This window comes from Capsicum annuum, chromosome 3 (genome assembly GCF_002878395.1).
Source record: "Capsicum annuum cultivar UCD-10X-F1 chromosome 3, UCD10Xv1.1, whole genome shotgun sequence".
Classification (NCBI taxonomy): domain Eukaryota; kingdom Viridiplantae; phylum Streptophyta; class Magnoliopsida; order Solanales; family Solanaceae; genus Capsicum; species Capsicum annuum.
In genome coordinates this window covers 43,619,898-43,645,429 of record NC_061113.1, presented here as the reverse complement: position 1 = coordinate 43,645,429, position 25,532 = coordinate 43,619,898, and the positions used below count along the sequence as shown (strand labels likewise).

At 33.1% G+C, this 25,532-nt stretch overlaps 1 pseudogene; it reads left to right on the top strand.

Annotated features, from left to right (window-relative positions):
- Nucleotides 1-20,428: 20,428 nt before the first annotated feature.
- On the top strand, nt 20,429-23,142 carry LOC107865441 (annotated as a pseudogene).
- Nucleotides 23,143-25,532: the final 2,390 nt, after the last annotated feature.

The window sequence follows — 25,532 nt, the reverse complement described above, 5'->3', positions numbered from 1 at the left end:
ACATAATTAAAGGTGACATGATCTGTTGTATTGTATTATTTTTATTTATTTTGTTTATACATTGGCGTAGAAAAGAATGTTGATAAAGAGAATGCTATTGTATTCAATTGTCTACTAAATCTTAGTATTGTCTATAATAATTTTTTTTCTTACTGTTGTAAAGTTTGAATGCGCAATTGAAGATGGGCGCATGTCAAAGGAAGGCGATACATCACTTGTTCAACGTCTTTATACTCTTTTAAATTTTAAATTTCTATGTCAGATTTTAGTTTGTTAATATTTTTGTTCTGTTTATTGTAGGATTTTCTCAATCTTTTAGGAGTGATTGTAATTTCTTATCTTGCGTATGATCAATCTGCAATTCTGTATTCTATTTTGAGGGACAAAATGACATCAAAATCAATTTCATTAAAACTTTCTAATGTGGAAGAAGATTCACATTCCAATCATAAAAAGATAGCAAAGATTTCTGGAGTTTTTAAAAATTCATCATGCCTCATAGATTTTGGTTCTTCTTAGTGTAGTAAAGTAAAGTTTGATAGGAAAAAATTGTTTACACTCAAACATCCTTTCATGGTGGATATTGAAAATAAGGTTAATATAAACTTGAGTGAGGATTTTACAAAGTCTGTTGATGCATATTCATTGAAAAAATTCAAGTAAGTTTATTTTAATTTTATACTTCAGTAGAATATATACATTGTTATTTAATTTTTAATTTTACTTCTTTTTTTCTTCAGAAATGATCAAGATAAATATTGTAAGGGAAGAGGTAAACTAATGAATGCATTTTTGTTTGGGGATATTTCTATTAGATCAAATGATTGATTTCACAAACTATATTACAGAGGCAATTTTCTAGATGACACGGTACATTGCCTATCTATATATTTTCTTATTTAAATTGCTTTATAGCCATTTATATATATTATAAACTAACTCAGTTGAAAGTTAATATATTAAATTGATTTTTTGATTAACTAAGTTAATTATGTAAATAACCTGATTTTGTATCTTTTTCTGTTTCGTCGTTTATCTTGTATTTAAATTGTGCTATCTTCACTCTTAGTAATTTTTTTCTGTTTCTTCATGTATCTTGTATCTGGATTGTGCTACTTTCACTCTTAGCAACTTTATAAAGTGTTCTCTATGATATATATGAACATTATATGTATAAAATTAGTGTATTTTATTAGCTTGTTCTATTTTTTTCTTTTAAGCACATTGATTTTGTGTTATATTACTTGAGGAAAAGAGCTAAATACGGTGTCAAATTGTTGATCAGATTTATCAAGATTAATTTTTTATTTGCTCTCAAGGTGATGTCATTGTATGATTTTTGAATTTATAATAACATGGATTATGGAGTACTCAATCATGATCATGAGATTGCAACATATATTCTTGGATTTTATATGTCATGTAATGATCCTTGGCATACAATTGATCATATTTTGATTTCTGTATGTGTTGGTGTGCAGTTGTGTTATCTTAAAAAACTTATTATTATAAATTTATGACATTATGAAATTACATGAAATTTAAAATTTAAATTTTAAGAAGTCATTAAACTGCAAGATATTTTTCAGTCTTCAATTGTTCTATATCAAAAATCACATTGTTGTTCATAATGTTGCTGACAGAATGTACATAAATAAAATTGTGTGAATGCGAATTGAGAAATAAAACTTCATTGTATACATAAAAAAACACATACTCATAATAATTAAGATTCATAAACTTAATAAAAGACAACAACAATTAATTAACAAAATGTATAAATATGTATCTACTTGTCTATGAGCATATTCCTACATGTTCTTAAATTGTGACCCTCTTCTCGACATCTTCCACATGATGAATTAGAAATTTTTTCTTCGTTTCTACAATATTTTTGTTTTATTTTCTTTTGAGGTCTTCCTGGCACTTTATTTCCTTCAGGGTGCAATACAATTTCGTTCGAAACACTTGAAAGTATCTTCCAAGAAGTTTCATCTAATATAGAATTGATTGGGATCTCATATGTCTTGTTTATTGCTGCAACGGTATAGTAAATGGAACAATAATTTTCACATTTTAATCTTTTAATTTCCATCACTGCCAAAGCATGTGAACATGGTACAACATCTAGTGAAAAACGTCTTCATGTACATATTTTCTCTTTAATACGTACAGTAAAGGTCCTTCCTTTATGTATAACTGTATGTAAGTAATCAGTTGAAGGCCTCATCTATATAAAAAAATTATCATTGTAGAAATACAATTTGTATACCAAGTAGATTGTATACAATTATCATTGTAGAAATATAATATACATAGCAAGTTTATGAACCTTAATTATTACGACACCTAAGGCTATTCCGTTTGCATCACACATGATCTCAAATAGCAAGGACCGATCAGGGGACACAATGATAGGAGTCGTCATCAACTTCTCTTTTAGGCATTCAAAATCCTTTAAGCATGCCTCATCAAAATCAAACTTCACCTCTTTCTCAAGAAGCTTGCAAAGAGGGTTGGCAATCTTCGAGCAATCCTTGATGAATCGCCTGTAAAAAAACTAGCATGTCCTAAAAGGCTTCGAATACCCTTCACAAAAATTGGTGGAGGTAATTTCTTGAACACTTCAATCTTAGCTCTATCTACCTCTATACCCCTTTTTGAAATCTTGTGCCCAAGCACAATGCCTTCTTTAACCATGAAATAACACTTCTCCCAATTAAGTACCAAGTTGTATTCCTCACATCTACGAAGAATGTTTACCAAGTGAATCAAACAGTCATCAAAAGAATCATCAACTACCAAAAACTCATTCATGAATACTTTGATGATGTCTTCTACCAAATTAGAGAAGATTGACATCATACATCTCTAAAATATGGTTGGAGCATTACACAATCCAAATGACGTGCGCTAGAATACAGATGTCCCATAAGGACAAGTAAAGATCATCTTCTCTTGATTTTCGGGTGCAATAGTTACTTGATTATATCTCGAATAACCATCCAAAAAATAATACCACCCCCTACCCACAAGTCTATCAAGCATCTGGTCTATAAAGAGCACAGGGAAGTGGTTCTTCTAGGTCCATGTATTCAGATTCCTATAATCCATGCATACTCTCCATCTTGTGACTGTCCCCATTGGCACTAACTCATTCTTCTCATTAGGCACAACAGTAGTACTACCTTTCATCAAAACACATTGTACTAGACTAACCCACTTGCTATCAGCAATGGGATATACTACACCAGCATATAATTACTTGATTATTTCTTTCTTCACCACTTTTTGCATAGGAAGATTAAGCCGACGCTGATGTTCTATACTTGGAACATAATCTATTTTAAGTTGGATCTTATGTACAAAGATCAGGCGGAATACCCATAATATCTGTAATGTACCAACCAATGGCCCTCTTGAATCTCTATAGCACTGATAATAAAGTTTTCACTTCTGTCTGCATCAATTCATCTGCAATGATTACCGATAAAGTATTGTCGGACTCCCAAAATGCATATCGCAAATGAAAAGGGAGGGCTTTCAACTCTAAGACGGGTGGCTCCCTAATAGGCAGGCGAGCAGGTGGAGTGGTTTTACTTTTTAAATCCAGATCAAGCTTCTTTGGTGCAAAACTATAGGAATCATTCACATAAAGTGCACATACCATCTCTTCATAGTCATCAATACTATCGCTGTTGAAGTTCATAATCACTGTTGCTAAGGCTTCAACACCCAACCTATCTTTAATGGGAATAGTCATTGTACCCAGATCTGCCTCATCAATAGTGTCTATCACAGACATAACTCCCATATAATTTGGTTGTCGCATTGACTAGCACACATTGAAGATTACCTGTTCATCGTTGAGTTTGAACCTCATTTGTCCCAAATCCATATCAACAAATGCCCTACCTAGACCTTGGAAGGGTCTGTCCAAAATGATAGGGACTTGGAAGTCCACCTCACAATTAAGTATTACAAAATCGCTGGGAAGATAAAAGATGCCACCTTTACCAACACATCACATAGAATAGCAACTAGCTTTTTTACCATTCGGTCAACCATCAATAATCTCATCGATGTTGGTTTGGGTGCTCCTAACCCTAGCTGCTTAAACACAACCAGCGACATGAGATTTATGCTTGCTCCCAGATCACATAAATCCCCAGCAAAGTTAAAAGATTCAACGGTGCGTGGAATGGTGAAGGCTCCGAGGTATTTATTCTTCTCTACTAACGATCTAGAGGCAACAACACTATAATGATGAACATTGTCCGCAGGCTCATAGCTCATAGTCTGCTTTCTAGTGACCAGATCTTTCATGAATTTTTCATAGCCTAGCATTTGCTTTAACGCCTCAACCAATGAAATGTTTACAGATAACTTCTTTAACATAGATAAATTTTTTTGATATTTTCTCTCCTCCTATTATTTTTTCAATCTCTAAGGATAAGGTGGTCGAGGTCTTGGAATGGTTTTAAGAATAGGCTCTTCAACCTTACCCTTACCTTTGTCAGCCATACTATTATCCTCAATATCAAGCGTTTTCTCTGCTTGTACATTAGGTGCTCCCTTATTAGCAATAGTATTAACATCATTCTTTGGCTCATTCAAGGTAGACACGGGTGGATCCATGGTGGTTTTACCACTTTGAGTAGTAATTGCATGACAATGATTATTATTCTTTAGATTTTACACTGTATTACTAGGACGAGTGCCAGGTTACCTTTGATTCAATATGGCAGACATCTAGCTGAACTGCTGCTCCAGTTATTTGATCGCAGTAGCGTATGACTCAACCTTCTGATTTAGTGCTGATAGATCTGCCTTAATCTCCTTAAGGCGGCTCTCTTGACTTTCCTAGCCTTTTACTAATTTTGACAACATTGCTTTTATTCTTATCTTGGCTACTTGCTGGGACATATCTATCACTCTTGTTTTTGTAGTCATCCTTGCGCCTCCAATCACCATCTCATTCTTTGCTTCTGTCTCTGTACCTATCACCATAATAGTTCTGACCTTAATTGCCTTGCCCTTTGGCTCGAACACCCACCACTTCATGATCTAAATACTTCGCTTTCTCATCTATGTTAGACTCATACATTCTAGAAGTAGATCCTTATGTTCTCACTATGTTCACCTTCTCAGCCATCAATACTGCAAAATGCTTTAAATATAGCCAATATCAGTTCTGAGTTGTACAATTTCTTGTGATACTGTATCATCACTAGCTTTGTAGTCACTTGCATCCCCAATATCATATGTACTCGATCTTCTATCAGCCTCTCAAGTATTCCATTCTTGGTTAGTGATAAAATCTCATCTAACATCTCTTGGGCCATATCTTAATATAGATGCATAAGTGCACCTACAAATATTGTGTTTGCCATTGCCCTAGAGCTGACATTCAAGGATCTATAAAATATCTCCAACAAATTTGATCCTGGAATTTTGTGATGAGGTACCATGCTCAACTTCTTTCTGAGTCGGTACCATGCTCAAATTCAATAGTTGATCATTGTGCTAGTAATATCAAACTTAACATTCGAAGGTAGGGCAAGTGGCACAATGGCTACAATCTCAGCAGGATCTACATAACCCATGTCTTCGTCTTCATCATACGGTGGTAAATACTGATAATTTGGGATTACTCTAGCTGTGCCATCCCTAGCTCTCTCCTGACCATAATCAATAGTTGCACGTGAATCGACTATACGTTTTGGCTTGCCTAGCTGTGCTTGCTGAGCTAATCTGGCTTCCTCAGGCACTCTTCTCTCTTCATCTACCTCTGCTATAAATTGCTGTCTGTCTATCTATAATATTTTGTGGATCAGCAGGTGGAGGATGAGGTACATTCTGAGGGTCTCAAACCCCAGTAGGAACACCGTCACAAACTTGCTCTGCCATCCTTCATGGTGTTTGTAGAATACTTTTGGTCTCTGGATCCAATAGGAGTAAGGAATTGCCTCTACTCCTAGTATTTGACATACACCGATGCATACTAAATAAGAATAGAACATAAAACCTGCGAACTTCCCCAACTTCAATCAATAATTTACACCGTCTACCCCGACAACGACGCCAAAATTTGATGTCGCCCAAAACTAACCTTCAAGAAGTATGATGGGGTCGATGCCAAATATAGTAACCCAACTAGGTTGGGTCGAACCCACAGGAAAAACATTGAATAATATCTCAAACTTGACAAAATTCATGAGCAATGCAAGAAAGTAAATGGGGAAATTTGAAGTCAAAAGTAACAAGTAACAAAACTTAAATGCTTGAGTTTGTAAACTATAGAAGATAAACACTAGGACTGTGTTCCCCTGGCTTCTCAACTTCGTAAACTTCTCGTGTTCAACTCACCTATTCTACTGCGCTGCATGTAAAATTGACAAACTATGTATTATCAATCGTTTTGTGAACGTGTTGATAAACCTTACCCTTTACCTTATGAGTCTTCGAGTGTCTCCTTATTAACCCTTGCCTATAACTTCAGTCAACTTTCACCTTTTGAGTCTCAAGTTGATTAGATGAGATGGAGGTATTATAAGATGGAAGTGAATCTCAAATTACTGTCTTAATTGCCTTTTCCTAATCTCAAACTCCATTGTGAGGATGTTCTCGAATACGGGAAATCCTCAAGCTTCTGCATTAGATCTGAGGTTAATTAATATGAAGAAGATTAATATACACACAACTATAATAGAATAGATGAATCTCCCATTTTCTCTACGTAGCTAATCCGCCAAGGTTCCCACAACCCTAGTCAAGGAAATTAGTCGTTTATGTTTATGCAACAATCCGTGATAATTAATAAAGAACACATATAGTTAATTGCACAATAATGAGAGAGAAAATCCAAAGTCTCCAATTGAATAAACACTTAAAACCTCAAGAACAAAATTTCAATGATCAAAGTATGCTAAAGTATCAAGAGTAATGTAAGAGTGCGTAACCTAATAAAGAAATAACCCTAAGGTATTTATAGTATCTCAAAATAATAAAGAAGTCCCAATAAAAATGGAATAGGAAAAGTATGTCGGCACTCATTATGACTCGCGTGATCTACTCGTAAGGTCTTTTTACGAGTCGTATGATGCTAATCTGTCACGCCCCAAATCCTATTAAGGCGGACTGGCACCCGTTGCCGGTAAGGCTCGGGAGAACCAACCTGTAGCGATACATTACCTATGAACATTATAAGTTACTTTCATACTAAACATGCCCTCAAAAGATAAATAGGACTAGCAAGCCAAAAGATATTATATGACTAGGCCGTTGGAGCCACAATGTCTACGGTACGATACATGACCATACTATACTTTACGTAGTCTACAAGGCCTCTAGACAAGAAACGTTATCTTATAAGGGTCGGGACAGGCCCCGCCTCACGATAAGATACTATATAATGCAAAAAAGATATGATAAGACTCAAAGCCCCGAAGCAACCTGGAGCTCAGTGACTGCGGTTGATATCTTGTACTCTTACTAGGGAGGTTTATTAGCTTCTGTACCTGCAGCATGGAATGCAGGTCCCCCAAGAGGGACGTCAGTACGAAATAATGTACTGAATATGTAAGGCAACATGTACTATATATGAGATAAAAACTCAAATGAAACCATGTACTGCTGTAGGGTAAAAGACCACCTTTATGAATATTGTGGAGTCATGTATCTTATAACAATTATGTTACTTTACTCTTATTACTTGAATAATCTGTGCACAGCATGTAATACAAATGACCAGCTGATCAGTGGTAATTCTATATCAGGATCGACCCATGCTAGGCTTTCCTTTCACCCCTGGGATACCCCCTGTAATACTGGGATTGACCCATGCTAGGTGCTTCTTTCACCCCTGGGATACCACCCAACAGAAGCAACTGTATATATATATCTTCTTATTACTTTTGAGATGAATCTTTGGTGGTCGTAACATTTGAGCTATAAGACTATAAGCATGACAAATGACAAGTATGTGTCCATGTAACATCATATCATAATAAAAAGAGTGGGTTGTACAATTAGTGAAACATGTAGGACATAAACAACGTATGAACTTTATTTAGCTAAAAAGAAGACTCATATGTCATGGTACCCAATGTATGTATGCAGCAGTGACAATGCTCGAATCTGGACACACAAGTACATGTTAAAGAGTGGAGTGGTTATGTCAAAGTTTGTAAAGATCTCTATGTGCCAATGAAGACTTTGGATTCCATGCCAAATAATAAGAGATCGAATAGCCTTACATACCTCAACATATCAACTTGTTTTTACGTCGAAATGACTTCTTTTCTTCCAACTATTTATCTACAACATCATGTTTTAAAGCTAGTATTAGCAGCTAATCAATGCATCTGGACAGCCCAATCTCACAAGACACAACACTTTGGCAACAAACGTATAACCATCAACTCAATGGTGTTATTCCGACTTTCTCAATTCTAACTGTATTCAACCAGCATAGATTATCATATACATGATGTATACAGCCTATATTAGTTCTATAACATGCTGGCAACAGTCCATAACTACAACACATAACCATTTTACAAAACGCTCAACTAAGAAGCACAACATCTCGTCGTCTCCCTACATTTCGTCGTTAACAATTCATACTTGTCCCAACTTTGAACCAGATGCTCCCAACATATATATACATCAAATAAACCTTAACATAGTCACAAAATAGCTCAAAACATAGGGGAAACGTGAAACAACATCCCCCTCAACAAAACAGTCCAATATCAGTTTGGAAGCACATAAGATCATATAAGGATACTTGTTTCCAAAGAACTAGCAAAACAGTCCAGCAACCTTGGCAACCATATACACACTATAACATGTTAATAACCTCAACTTTACATCATATTAAAGTGAAAAATCAGGGTAAAAATCGCTCCAAAGCCAAGAAAACCAAACAACAACTTTCAGGACACAAGCTGTCCAGAAATTCCTGCACAGTGAACCAGCCAACTTATCTTGTTTTCCATGGAAAATTCATATCAAGTATATGGTTATTTTTACATACCTTAACTCCCAAGGTGTAGTTCTAATTCAAGAACTCAAAAAGTAGCCTCTGGTTGCCTTCCAAGGTGAAGAAATACCAAGAGAAACTTAGAGAGAAATTCTGAAATTTTTTGGTCTTTTCTTTGGTTAACCTAGAGCTCGGTTTTGGTCCCTTTTTAAGGAGACTTTAGACCGACTTTCTCCTAATATTTGTAGCTGATTAACTCAAGTTGGTCAATGACTAATTTTCCCCTTTCACTTGGGCCTTTTGGATCTCTAAATCAATGGGCTTTAGTGGCCCATTTCCTTACTCTTTCTTGCACTTTGTTTGGGCTCAATTTTGTTAGTAGTGAATGAATGTAGTTGGGCCTATTATATAAAAATCTTGGGCTGAACATCTTGGCCCAATATAATGTTAAACCATTGTCTTTAATAGCCTCCCTAACTTGGGCTTCGTTTGTCACAAGACTTGGAAAGTTTCGGCGTTAAGCCTTGTCTTCGTTCCCCTTTCTTTTTACTAACGTCTAGACTTCAAGTGAGTTCACTTATGAATGAATTCTTCTCCCTCATGTATATATAATTTTTAAGCTAAGCACACAGGTGACTCACCTGCTAGCTCCCTAAGTTCCATAAGCATGTCAATGTTTTTTTTTTTCCGTTTAAGGCCACAGTCTCTAAATAGACTTCCATATAGTGCCCCAATCTAACACTTGAACACTTGAAAAATTTTGGTAGTAATTAAATCAAGTCGTATGTCATTTTATGTGAACATTACTAGTACATGTAAAATGTGGGGTGTTACATAATCATAAGTATTCCACTGACTGATCTTCAGGGCTTCAAGCTTCTGTTATCTTTATTATTCATCACCACAGACATGGTCGGTCCTTATGACTCTTGGTCTTCACTCGTCATCACTTGAGCCTTCGACTTTCAAGGTTTTGAACACTGGTTTCCTTACGGCTTCTCTTTACGAGTTGTAATTAGATCTTACGACTCGTGGTTGGTCTTCTATGACTTTACCTCTGGGCTTAAGATTTGGTTTTTTCTCACATTATGATTTCTTCTCACGACTTGTAATCACTTCTTATGAGTCGTGGTCACCAGTCCCAGTCACTCTTTACTTATCTTCTCAATTTTACTCTTGCTTCTGGGATCTTGACAAGTATGGCTACGAGTCATATAGTGTCTTAACGACTCATAATCTGACCAGTTTATCAGATTTTGCAGGCTTTTCTTCCATCTTTTCAATCCAACACCAATGTTAACCTGTTTCACTTGTAACAATCACAAAAATCATATCATATCTACCAAAATAACCTAAGTCCAACCATAAATTCCTTGTTTTAAGTAGGGGTATTCATGGGTCCTTTTGGATCGGTTAATGGTTAAAACCAAAACCAAAACCAAAACCAATTTAGTTGGTTTTTGAATTTCTAAAACCAAACCAAAACACACAAAAAGAATAACTGTCGGTTTGGTTCTTGTCAGTTTGATTTGTTTTTTTTAGTTTTTTTCGATTATTGACTAGCCTACTCCAATCATCTCTAGAATAAACTCCTCTTTTTTAACAATTTAACCCATAGAAAAGAGTATCAAATTGAACAATTTCTCATGAAATATTTGTACAGTGATGGACAAATGAAGCTATAAACTCTTAAAAATCAGAACAAACACATTAAACAAATCCAACATTGAGATGAAAAACACTAGCTTTGTATTGTAGGCACTAAGATTATCCAAAAACATACAAACACATACTTGTACATTGTAAAACAGAGCTTTGTATTCTGTTGTAGTGTACTGCAAGAAGAGACAGAGTAGGGCAAATTTGAGTTATCTATTTACTATATAGACTAGCTAGGTGAGCTAATCATATAGAGAAAATATTAAATAAACAAGGAGACATAAAACTACCATTTGAACTAGGAACCATGGTAACTTATTTGAAAGATTCTTTGTTTATGTGACCGAAGATGCAACAACATATGAATTATAGTTTCAGTTATCATTCATGCCATCTCTCTTGGGTTATTCATAAACCATACATTAATAAAAATTTAGTAACATTTAATAAAACTCCTCTGCACCATTGTGTGGCTAAAGTTTCATCCCATGAAACTTTGGAATTTTACTATAGAATAGAATTAGATTTAATAACCAAAAATATTTCACAAAAAATGAAGAGAAGACTACACTAGAAAAGTGAATGTAAATAAGATATAGGGGGTTAAGAAACTAAAAAAGAAAATATTGCAATATCTGAGCTAGCCGAGACTCTAGAAAACATGGCATAAGTATAATCAGCAGGAAGAAAGTGAAACACTGGCAGTTGCATGGACCATCAACGCAAAACAAACGAGAGGAAAAACCCCTTCACTTGGTAACTCTTAGCCTAGGACTATAAGAGCCCCCTCTTCCAAATTTAGTTCAATTTTGCATAATCTAGTGCTTGCAAACAACTAAAAAAAAGAACGACAATCATTTATACAGTTGCTCATAATTAAAGGTACAGATGGCAGGAAATAGAAGAAAAAATCATTTAAAAAAATTAATTGCATGTCATGCACTCCTCTAAATTCTTGTATAAAATTAAAATTACCTAAGATAGTTAGAATAAAAAAACTAAAAATTACCTTCCTAAGCTTTAATAATCTTATATTTAAAGTTTTCACTTCCCAAGCTTCAATCTTTATTTTTTCTTTTCCTTGTGAGATGAAAAACTGAAAAGAATTTTTTTTATCGCCTGCTTTCTATGAAGAACAACAGAAGCTAATGCGATGCTGCCTTTCAATGAAGAAAAAAAGAAGCAGCAGTTGATGTACTACATATTGTGAAAGCTGAAGTAGAAAAAGTGAGGTAGGGACCTTAGGGTTAACTTATTAGTAATAGTAGGTAGAGTTAGGCTTGAGTTTGGGGCTTTGAGCAATTGGGCTAAAGTATTAGTTGGGCTAGACATAAATTAAAATTTAGTTTAAGATTAAATTTAATAAAATATTTATATTTTATTTATAAATTATATAAAAATAATTATATAATATATATATAAAATTTATCGGTTCGGTTTGATTATTTTCACGGTTATTTTTATGTAAAATCATAACCAAACCAAATAGCATCGATTTTTTAAAATTTAAAATCAAACCTAACTAAACCAAACCAAACGTCGATTTTTTTAATCGGTTTGGTTTGGTTTAGTTTTTAACCAAACCCATGAACACCTCTGATTTTAAGAATCGAATGTGCCATGTTTTCACGACACATCAGTCTTCCACATTTATTGGATGATCATCAATATTCATTGAATGAGTACCCAAACTCTCATTTTTAACCAAATCATTATTGTTGATTGTTGGGTATGGTGGTGGGGTTACTAGAGACCTTGCGACGGTATTTATCCTCAATAAATACCTAGATATATCAACAACAACATTCAATATGTATAAGAACACATACCTATCATTCTTTATGAATGTGGTATGTATTTTTTTCCATCCATTTTATTAGATAGCTAATCACAACATTGCTTGACCCGCAAGCTAATTCCTCGCTCTCAATTACACATCAAACCATGTCATCATATAAACCATTGCGATGCAATAAAATGGGCACTGTCACCTTACTAGATGATTTCCAATGCCAACATTTGGGAGTCTCATCCCATATTTCCATATAAGAACCTCCAACAATATCAACTTCAGCTACTGCTATTATAGACCATACTAATCGATTCTAGATTATGGAATCGATCTATAACGGGTTAATGACCGACCGATGACTGGTAAGAAATCTGTACCAAAATGTCAATGAACAAAATCGGGATTTAATCAATGCTCTCCTAGCTATGGAATGGAGAAATGTATTTTAGGACTGTTGAACTACTCAAATCTACCTGCTTATGAGTTATTGAGTAGATTTTGAAAGTTTCTCAAGTTAGTAGTAATGGTGGAAAAATAATTTTTTTGCAACTATTGAAAGAAAATGGGATAACAACGGAAGCAATGAGCAGCAATGGTGATTTCCAGTTGCGAGGAGGAAGATTTCATTAGAATCGTAGAAAGTAGGTGGAAAAGAAGTGGAAAACGAGAACTTTATTGGTGGTTTCTTGGACAATTTCTTTTTGTTATTTTATGAATCTGAAAAATGAAAAAAATATTTAGACATTTGTTGGATGTGATAGGGGACTAAAGTGTAATATCAAAAACTTGTGTGCTAGGTTTGGATACAGGGCGGATCTAGGTTAAAAAATGTGGTGCTCCGGCACCCGTTAAATCCAACGCAGAATAGGTATAATTATATAAGAAAATATATAAAAATTGATATAAGATGAAAAAACACCCATGGAACTAAGAAGATAGATGGGTGCTTTGATTTTTAGGCGGAACCTTAAAACTTTGGGTGTTAATATGTGTGTTTGAACCTCCCAAGCACCCACGATCCTTAAATCCTGAGTCCGCCACTATTTGAATAGTTTTTTAACGTCAAAATAGATGACATCATAAGTGTTTCTATTCACTATATTTTTTCAAACTCTTGCCAAAATATTACATTATGTTTTTAAGGTGGTTAAACAACTTGTCCCATCCTTATCCCTTTTCTTACATTGCTCCACCAACCCCCTTACTAGATGATGACTTCTGTGATCGATTGTCCTGACATGAATCTAAATAGATTTTAAAAATAGTCATAATCCTCCTCAACCTAAACTTCATTGGCCTCTCCCAATCTTCATAGTACGACTTAACAACTTGATACAATTTAAAGTAGAGATTTAAAAAAGATACAAAACCGCAACTTCATTATTTTGGTTAAATCTTTTTTTGTTTTACTAAAATGATGAAACTCTAAGGTTTTTTATTTTTTATTTTTTTTTTTTAAAAAATTTGATTGTGGACTGAAATAAAAAAGTTATAGTTAAAATAAATAAGCATTGCATTTAAAGAGGAAATACATAGTTGATACTTTATTATGTTAGATAAAAAAAATTATTTGGCTAAAATGATAGAGTTCAAATCAAGTTTCTTTTGTATCATTCTCTTAATAAATTGACCTAAAAAGGAGAAATATACAATGGAAACAAATAGTTGAAACAACTGATTATCGCATTTAGAGAAGAAATCTTTAAAATGTGACATTGGGGCATAACTACATAATAAGAAATGTTAAAAATGCAAAGTTAGGGCAAACTTCCATAATATGCTAAGTTAAAGAGCAAAAAAAAAAAAAAAACACACAGTTGAAAAAAATAAATTATTGCATATAATTATATATCCCTTCCATCTCAAATTACCCGTTGCAAATTTTCAAATTTGATTTCTCATTTTACTTTTTTTTTTCATTAATGAATACAAGACAATTTTTTTCTCATTATACCCTTAGTAATTTATTACTCCTTGTTACTAGCATTGAATTATCAAATCTTGAAAAATGTTGAAAAGACTTTGGTAATCTTATTATTTTAATTATTCATGTAAAAAGTATTTTGGTATTAGCCATATAGTAACTCCATCAATATTGGAACTAATAGCATGATGAAATTGATAGAGGCAAAATGATAAAGTTATATTATCAATTATTATTTTTTAATAGTTGTGCCATCTAAATTTGGGACGAGTAATTTGAGACGGAGAAGTATCTATTTGCGTGCTGAATTTTAAATTATTTTATCTCTACGCGTCTAAAAGAGAATGTGGCCACCCTCTTTTCCACATTATTGTCTAGGAATTAAAGACTATTAATTAGATCAAGTCTATACTAAACGTGAAACTCTTTAAATATTACTATGCCTAAATTATAAACCAGGATTTGAAATTTGTGGGCGCACCGGTGTTGTTAATGGCGCACATAAACCTCGAAGCAAGACTCAAAATGTGTTGAGCGCTCGGCTCACGTAATATGTAACTTAGATTCTAATTTCTAATACATATTTTCCCTTGTCAGTCAATGAGGCTTTCTTAAGATACAAACTATTTCACTTTATCAAAAATTTTTTTTTTCATATATTTGTCATTTATGCTTATATTATTAATCTTGGACTAGACATATATTTATATTTTTTCTCTTTATGCTTTTTTTCGTTAAATCTTACGCTTTATTTGTACCTTTTGCTTAAACACAATAGACCGCGAAGCTTTTTTACGCTTGTTGCTTTTGATAATACTATGGTGCATAATATTATCTTAAGACATTAGAAAAACTTTCAGTGTCGATTAAGAGATATTATCACATTCAATTGGTCTCCAAAGACATAAACAATACTGAAAAAATAAATATATAGAACAAGTATGAGTTCTAAGCTAATAACTTTACTTTCTTAAAATATGAAGTTTACTTTTAACATTTCTGAATAATCAGTTATAGTAGCTCAATGGTCAAGGGGAATGGGGATTCATTTTACAGGATGGTCGCAGGTTTGAATCCATAGTCCAACATTTTGATGTTATAAATTTAGTAATAGAAAAAAATATTGTGCAACCCAAGGATTGATCCTTGGTCGCATGGACAAAAGCATTGGCTTCAACCAACGCATCAAGGTGCACTAGCATTCAACTTAATGTAGTAATAAGCCTTTTATGAAGATTGAAAATAAAAGAGAACATGTTGTGCAACCCAGGGATCGATCCCTGGTCGTGTGAACGGATGTGATGTCTTCAACCAGAGCGCCAAGGTGCACTAACATTTATTTGTGGGTGCACTATTAATTATATCCCAATTTCTAAAGATATATAAACATATATACGTATAATTTTTTTCAACGTTAACGGGTGCATGTGCACCCCATTGATACCCGTGGGTCCGCCTCTGCTCTATACTAATGTGAGACTCTTTAAATATTACTATGCCTAGATTTTACTTTTAACATATTGCTTTTACTTGTCATGGCAAAAGTAAAATGAGAAAAAAGAGGAATTTTTCTTCCAAAACTTGTTTTGAAGTTTTGTCCTTGAAGTGTAAATAAATACTAGAGCTTAAGCTATATATAACTTTTTAATTATTGAAAAAGCTTGCATAGTCAATTAAAAAAATTTGAGAAATTATTTTCGAGAACTTCTTATCCAAACTACAATCACTTTCATCATTTTTTTTCCTTAAACCCCAAAAAAAGAAAATCTATGAATACTTCAACCCTCAATCATTATCGAAAAATAGGTGATTATAACGTTAAACTTTTTAAATTTAGGAAATGATCATAGAAATATTTTTATGTGCTTTTATTAACACGCACATTGTTAAAATTTAACAAGATTTTAAAAGTAATGTGAACATTTTAAAAAGGTAATTCTTCTTTGGAATGAAATGTCAAAGGTAATAAATTTGTAGTTGAAATTTTTGACAATGATTTCACAAATTGAACTTTTACATTTTTATCATGATGATATCACTAATGACATCAAGAGGAAGAAGTCGCTCCAATAAATAGGACACTTGGTTGATTTGTAAAATACACATTTGATCTGTCTTCTTATTTTTGGAGTGAAATAAAATTTGGTGATAGTGTTCGAAGAGTAGGCATAAAATAAAATTTTGCTAAACCTCATAAATTTTTGATGGTTTTTTTTTTATTGTCTAATTTACTATTTATATAACTACCTTTAAATATAATAGTTGCGACTTAAATCATTTTCTATATATTGAGCTTCCGCAATTCACATGACTACAAACAGAATATAAATTTTTATATCTAAAACAAAGTTCCTTTTATAGAAAAAAAAATTGTAAGTCAAATTTCTAGCGTGACTGATTTTATTTGTTGGTACTATTTTATGAGGTCCTACTAAAAGCTAGTTTATCCAATTGATATTAAAAGTTTATTCCTTTTTTCTCTTTTGGTCTTTGGCAAAGCAACTTGGTAGATGTTTGATCATAAAAATTAAAATTTTTTAAGTTGGAGTTGAAATTAGAGATGAAGTTGATCATATATTTTGGATTTTTTTTAGACTTTTGAAATTTTTTTTTGAAATACAATTTTATACCCTCAATTTTTAAAACCTATCCAAATCATCCATATTGGATGAAACATATAACAAAACCTCATTCTTATCAACATTAACCTGAATATCAATCCTTTCATCTCCCTGATTTGCCTAAAGTATCACAATTTTATTACAAATTGACCAAAATAAAACTTCACACATTATATCATGACACATTTATCGACTCACCTTGCCATAAGCCCCCTCGAAATTCAGACCTACACACCTTCAGAAGTTGAGCAAAATGCAATTTTGATTAAAATTGCTGTGAAGTAAATATGCTAGAAATTACAACACTTGTTAGTTCTAACAAATGGTGCCTTAAATCAATTTTGCTGCTACATCAATGAAAAGATCTAATGAATAGCCTAATTACTATATTACTACTATATTAGAAGTGAGGTAATTTCAACATGCCTGTTCATGCACGAAGGGCATTTTCGTCTTTTCAATGTAATGATTTACGTGTATCTATAAGCTGAGCTGACCGTGGGGTGCCACGAAAAAAACAGAGTTGGCTCTCTTCTTCTCCTTTCTTCTTTTTGGGTGTGTTTGGTATGAAGGAAAATGTTTTCTAGAAAATATTTTTCCATTTTCCCATGTCTGGTTGTAAAAATATTTTTAGAAAATATTTTCTAAAGTCACTTGTTTTCCTTAATTTGAGGGAAAATGACTTTCCTAATAAGTCAAGGGAAGTCATTTTCCAGACAAAAGAGCTTATACGCGTATCTCTCTGTTTTACCTCCAACAAAGGGTGTGTTTGGTATAATGGAAAATGTTTTCTAGAAAACATTTTTCTATTTTCCCATGTTTGGTTGTAAAAAATTTTTTAGAAAATATTTTCCAAAACCACTTGTTTTTCTTATTTTGAGGGAAAATGACTTCCCTAATAAGTCAAGGGAAGTCATTTTCCAAACAAAAGAGCTTATACGCGTATCTCTCTTCTTTACCTCCAACAAAATCGACACTACCAGCATAGATCATTGTTGTCTCCAAATTTAGGGCTTTGGTCTCCAAATTTAGGGCTTTCTCCCCTCTCTCTTCTCCACCTTGCAAGAATTTTAAAGGTATGTCCATAAATAATTTCTTTTGTAGTGCTTGGTAAAAAAGTTCTGTAAGTTTTTTCTTTTTTGCTTGTTTAGGTTTCTGATTTGAGGTCAATTTTGTGCAAAAAATAAAATTTAAATTTCTGATTTGAGTTCAATTTTGCTTGATTGGGTCTATTTCTTGATAAGACTTGAGTTGCTATATTAATCCTACCATTATATTTACAAGTAAAAATTGAACATAATTCCACTACACAAGGAGGAGGAGTTGGTTTCATCTTTTTGTTTTATCCCAACTTCGACTTTTGGGCAAAAAGCTTTAGTTTTTCTTCCATATTATCCAAACAATACAAACAAAAATCTATATGTTATTGGATTTGGTGGTTTAGAGTTTATGGGAGAAAAATAAAATTACCCTTTTCGTTTCTTACATAATTTTCCTATCATGTTGAATAAATTTTCTTATTTTTATTATTATTAACCCAAATAGTACTAGAAGAAAAAGATGCATTACGTAATTGTGGCATACTTAAACCAACTGTTATGATTCAATGTATTCTTTTTTTATGATTTGAATTTTGAACTTAAATTGCTTTATTTTGAGCCAGTGGTCTATCAGAAATAGCCTCTCTATTTCACATTTAAGGTAGTGGTATGAAATGCGTACAGTTACCCTCCCCATACCCCACTTAGTGTGAATATACAGTGTATGTTGTTGTTGTTGTATATAATAAATGAAATGTAACGAAATTACATTGGTCACTGCAACAGATGAGTTCGACTAACCAAGATGACGTTGATGCAATAATTGGAGTTGCAGCTATATCTGTTTTAGCTGCTGGTGTTGCAATAATTGGTGCCTACGAACATGAAAGTAGCATTCCTAGAGAACCATATGTTAATAAAGATCAAGAAAGAGAATTTTACATGAATAGTATTTTGAATGGAAGTGATGTTCACTGTGTAGGTCAGATAAGAATGAGTAAGCATGCGTTTTATGAACTATGTAATGATTTTAGAAGGAATAGTTTCTTGTGTTCAACAAAAAATATGTCTGTTCAAGAACAAGTGCTGATATTTTTAGAGATTGTTGGTTTTAATGAACGATTTCGGAAGATAGAATCAAACTTTTATAGGTCAATCGAGTCTATTCATCGATGCTTCCACACTATGCTTCAAGCAGTTTTGAAGCTCTATCTAATCCTTATAAAATCACCGGATGGAACCTTCCAACCGGAGATAATGAACAACCATCGGTATTATTTTAAGATATTTTGTTGAAAATACTACATATTATTAACTTAAGTTGTGTATAGGATTGTGTAGGAGCAATAGATGGAACACATGTGCTTGCATATGTCCCTATTGAATAACAAAATAGATTTCGTGGTCGAAAAGGTACAACAACACAAAATGTATTAGCCACCATTAACTATAATTTGAAGATCAAGTATGTGTTTGCTGGTTGGGAAGGATCTGCACATAATTCTCGCATATTAAATGATGCATTGGAGAGACCACATGGTCTTCAAATCCAACAAGGTATCTTATTCAATATAAAGTAGTTTATATGAAACGTAGGTAAACAAAGTATATTAATTAACTTTAGTTTGGCTTTGTAGATAAATACTATCCTGTAGATGCGGGATATGGACTTTGTAAAGGGTTTATTCCTCCTTATCATGGAATACGCTATCACTTGCAAGAATATAGTGACTGTCCTCCCCAAAATGAAAAAGAATTATTCAATCTTTGTCATGCATCACTGAGATCCTCAGTTGAACGTGCCTTCGTTATTCTAAAGAGACGATTTCGTGTGATTGACAATAAACTTTTTTTGGACTTTAAGACACAAGTGAATGTGGTTTTAGCGTTGTGCATTTATATAATCACATAGTTGATTTGGAGCAAAATGATATGATAATACAAGAAGTAGATGTTGAAGCAGTAATTCAACCTCAAAATGCTCAAATTACTCAAAATTCTCAAGAAAGTCAAAGCTATCAAACACAAAGAGAAAAACGTGAAGAAGCTAGACAATGGTCATAAAAAAGAGATGCAATTGCTCATGCCATATTTGTAAATTATGATAGGAGAAGGAATAAGGGACTTTAGTGTATTAAGAAACTTTAATAACTAAATAGACAATGCTGCTTGATTTTGCTTTTGATATTTTCTTATTTATTCATATTGATGTAGTAATTGGCCAGATCCTGTATGAAAGAAATACTTCTATGGCTTATTATTATTATTTTATTAGCTTTGAGTGTTCTTTTTATTACTATTTTTATTTGGTATATGTAGAGTTCACAGGTTTCTGCTAATTTGTATTTATGTTCTGTTGAGTATGAATTGTTCACGTAGTTTCTTGACTTGTAACAGTAAATCATGGGAAAAAAGGCGAGAAGCAGTTTAGGTGGTCAAAACTAATGGAATATTTGATGTTGGAGATTCTAGCCGATGAAGTAAATCAAGGGAATAAATCAACGAATCAGTTTAAGGCCAGCTCGTTTAATCGTGTTTTGAATGCCATTAATGAACAACTAGAAATAGATTGTTCATCTAAGCATATGAAGAATCATCTTAAAACAATAAGAAACACTTGGAGTACAATTCAAACTCTACCAAATAAAAGTGGTCTTGGATGGGATGACAACTTAAAGATGATTACAGCCAGTCCCGAAGTCTATGCGGTCCATATTCAAGTAAGCAATAGTTTTAGACCCTGATGTTCTCCTGTTTCTTACATTTGGGGGTCTTACCTGTGAGTCCCCCCTTTGGCTGGTGTATTGATGCCTGTTGTAGTAATAAATTAGTTATTTATGCTAAAGATTTAACAGTTATTCTTCAGATCATCTACGGATCAATACTGAGCTAAAACATGTGGATATTTTAATTAGTAACGCGATGATATATGGAAAAACTCAAAGAATTAGGATAGTAGATTAGTAGGTAGTCAAGTGTTTTGCTTCTCCATTCCCAGATTATTAGTCTTCTTCTTGTATTTTTCGTATTCTTAGATTTTTAATTCTTTTGGTTGTTCCGTTAGACTTAATTATTACATTTTCTTCTTGGTTCTTCTTGTGTGTTGTTGTTAACGTCCTTTTCATTTGTTTTGAGTTGTGGGTCTATCGGAAATAACCTCTCTTCCTTTTTAAGAAAGGAATAAGGTTTGCGTACGCACTTTCCTTCTGAGACCCTACTTGTAGGATTACATTGGGTAAGTTGTTGTTGTTGCCTTTCAGCATTCAAAACATATGGTCTCCAGCGATGGTGTACCTCAGCGACATGTGTCGAACTTATTTGATCTAAAGCTAGTAAAAATTAATTATAGTATATTTTGATATCACCGACTTGCATATCCATTTATGATTTCTTAAGAGATATGATAATATCATGATTCTCAATGACTGAGCACCTATAAGAGAATGGAGTTTAGCTGCTTGTATTATCTCCAGAATCGTAACTATGTAAAAGGATATCACATTCAGGTGTTATGAAAATAAAAGATCCACCTTTAAGCCACAACCATGCATGCATCATTTCATGAGCCAGAATTGAATCAGTCAATAACCTGAAAAAGTCTTGAGTTATAAGTAATTTTGTCTTTGGATAGAGTGAGTTATGAGTAAATTTCCCATCTAATAATTTTGCACTATGTTTGTGACCTATTTGCTTTGTTGCTTGCCATTAGTAGGTTGAGTTTAGGCCTTTGAGATTTTTGCTCACTCTTGAATCCTTCTAATGTTTCTGCGTTGATGGATTTAAGGTTAGTTTTCTTTTAAAAATCTAGTTTGAGATGTTGACCAATGATGTTTTGAATTTCGAGGTTGGCAACGCATATGGTGTGAGGCTGTATCAGTTTTTCAACCTTTTCTTCTGCATGAAGATGAAAATACATTAACCCTATATGTGATTTTGTATTGAAAGCAGGTGAAAGTTCAAAATTTTGGTGCTGGGAAGTGAAAAATGTCACAACTCATATTGCATTCATACTTGGAAATGCTTCAAAAGTTCAATATATCTTCTAGAATTTGCTCCAATTATACTTGTTATCTTTTTTGCTGGGAATATGTTGGAATTCTACTTGTTTCCTATTTAAGTACAATATATGAAACTCATTTGGGTCCTCGAGCATTTATGAAGAAGTGCAATGCTATATATTCTTCTAAACAAGTAGATAAATGAAGTTTGTGTTTTCAACTAGCCTATCCAGAACTATAGAATCTTGCTGACTTCTATTCATTTTTTTTCTCGAAATGGATTTTGTCTTGATGATATATTCTTCTGCAGAACCACTCTATCTAATCAACAAGAGGTGAAATGTAGCACACAAGGGAGCGTTTAAAGTGGAGATGTAAACCAGAAAATTGTAATGGTCAATTGATGATCTTGAAAATTGAAGACTACTATGCTATCTGTCTTTTTTTCAATACAAACAAAATATGTTGATTTCTATATATTTTATCCTTTGACTATGCCTTGTCTTTTATGATGTTTTGTCCTTTGTTTATGCCTTGTCTAGATTAATTTATATTGAGCATTATTCTATTTTGAGTCGGGGGTCTTTCGGAAACCTCTCTATCTCATTTCTAATCTTTGTATTGTAGGCACATCCCAATCATGACAAGTTCATCAATAAAAAAATTAAAATATTTGACGAAATATCTCTTGTGTGTGGAAATGATCGGGCTAGGGGAGATTGTGCTAAATCATTTGAAGATATAGATTTTGATAGTTTTTCTGAGAAAGATAATAATAATGACCTTGAAGGACCATCCATCGAAAAGGATGTGCAAGCAACCGAAGCTTCTTAAATTAAGGTAAGTCGCAAAAGAAAACGTTCTTTTGAGATGCAAGATGTCGTTGGTAATATATCAATAAAGTTTGGAGAAGTGGCAACGGCAATCGGTAGAATGGTTGATAGTCGTCTAGATGTGACAAAGTTGTATGAAGAAGTTATGGCAATGAAAGGTTATAATGAAGCGTTCTTCGGTGATGCTTTTGATTATTTGGTGCAAAGCGATACTCTAGCTAAGGCATTCATGGTAAAAAATCAAAATATTCGTAAGGTGTGGTAGGAACGATTCAAGCAACAACAGTAGTGACACCTATTGCTTGGTTTAGCTTCATAGGAATTGGAAGCAACTATTATTTGAATGCTTTTGTTTTTGATAATGTATCGTGTATTTGCTTCCAAACTTCTCTCTTTTGTGCATTTGTGGGAATTGATTAGGAAGTTTGAATTATGTAAGTAATAGTTGCTTAAATTTTAGCTTCTTGTAATATTTTGATACTCGATATTGATATTATTTGCTTTGCTTAAATTAGTTTCGACAGAATGTTGAGTTGTTTGATATACTAGTTAATTGTTCAGTAGTATTTTTCAAAAAGTATTTTTTCCTCTCACCAATCAAACAACTAAAAACATTTTTAAGAAAAATATTTTCTATTCACCAACCAAACACCATAAAATATTTTCCAGAAAATATTTTCCACCCACCAACCAAACATGAGAAAATAAGTAGAAAATCAACTTATTTTCCATGAAAATATTTTTCAAGAAAACATTTTCCATGGAAGACATTTTCCATCATACCAAACACACCCAAAATCGACACTACCAGCACAGATCATTGTTGTCTCTAAATTTAGTGCTTTTTCCCCTCTCTCTCCTCTCCTTATTGCAAGAATTTCAAAGGTATGTCCATAACTAATTTCTTTTGTGGTGCTTGGTAAAAAAGTTCTGTAATTTTTTCTTTTTTGCTTGTTTGGGTTTCTGATTTGAGACTAATTTTGTGCAAAAATTAAAATTTAAATCTCTGATTTATGTTCAATTTTGCTTGATTGGGTCTATTTCTTGATAAGAATTGAGTTTTTATATTAATACTACCATTATATTTACAAGTAAAAATTGAACATAATTTCACTACATAAGAAGGAGGAGCTGGTTTCATCTTTCTGTTTTATCCCAACTTTGACTTCGGGAAAAAAAGCTTCAATTTTTCTTCCATATTATCCTAAACAATACAAACAAAAATCTATATGTTATTGGATTTGGTGGATTAGAGTTTGTGGGAGAAAAATAAACTTACCCTTTTTCGTTTCTTACATAATTTTCCTATCATGTTGAATAAATTTTCTTATTTTTATTATTATTAACCCAAATAGTACTAGAAGAAAAAGATGCATTACGTAATTGTGGCATACTAAAACCAACTGTTATGATTCAATGTATTCTTTTTTAATGATTTGAATTTTAAACTTAAATTGCTTTATTTTGAGCCGGTGGTCTATCGAAAATAGCCTCTCTATTTCACATTTAAGGTAGTGGTATGGAATGCGTACAGTTACCCTCATCATACCCCACTTGGTGTGAATATACTATGTATATTGTTGTTGTTGTATATAATAAATGAAATGTAACGAAATTATATTGGTCACTATAACAGATGGGTTTGACTAACCAAGATGACGATGATGCTATAATTGAAGTTGCAGCCATATCTGTTTTAGCTGTCGGGGTTGCAATAATTGGTGCCTACGAACATGAAAGTAGCATTCCTAAAGAATCGTATGTTAATAAAGATCAATAAAGAGAATTTTACATGAATAGTATTTTGAATGGAAGTGATGTTCACTGTGTAGGTCAGATAAGAATGAGTAAGCATGCGTTTTATAAACTATGCAATGCTCTTAGAAGGAACAGTTTCTTGTGTTTAACCAAAAATATGTCTGTTCAAGAACAAGTGCTAATATTTTTAGAGATTCTTGATTTTAATGAACGATTTCAGAAGATTGGATCATACTTTTATAGGTCAATCGAGTCTATTCATCAATGCTTCCACATTGTGCTTCAAGCAATTTTGAAGCTCTATCCAATCCTTATAAAATCACCGGATGGAACCATCCAACCGGAGATAATGAACAAATATCGGTATTATTTTAAGATATTTTGTTTAAAATACTACATATTATTAACTTAAGTTGTGTATAGGATTGTGTAGGAGCAATAGATGGAACACATATGCTTACATCTGTCCCTATTGAATAACAAAATAGATTTTTTGGTCGAAAAGGCACAACAACACAAAATGTATTAGCCACTATTAACTTTAATTTGAAGTTCACGTATGTGCTTGCTGGTTGGGAAAGATCTGCACATAATTCTCGCATATTAAATGATGCATTGGAGAGACCACATGGTCTTCAAATCCAACAAGGTATCTTATTCAATATAAAGTAGTTTATATGAAACGTAGGTGAACAAATTATATTAATTAGCTTTAGTTTGGCTTTGTAGATAAATACTATCTTGTAGATGCGGGATATGGACTTCGTAAAGGGTTTATTCCTCCTTATCATGGAATACGCTATCACTTGCAAGAATATAGTGATTGTCCTCCCCAAAATGAAAAGAATTGTTCAATCTTCGTCATGCATCACTGAGATCCTCGGTTGAACGTGTCTTTGCTATTCTAAAGAGACGGTTTCG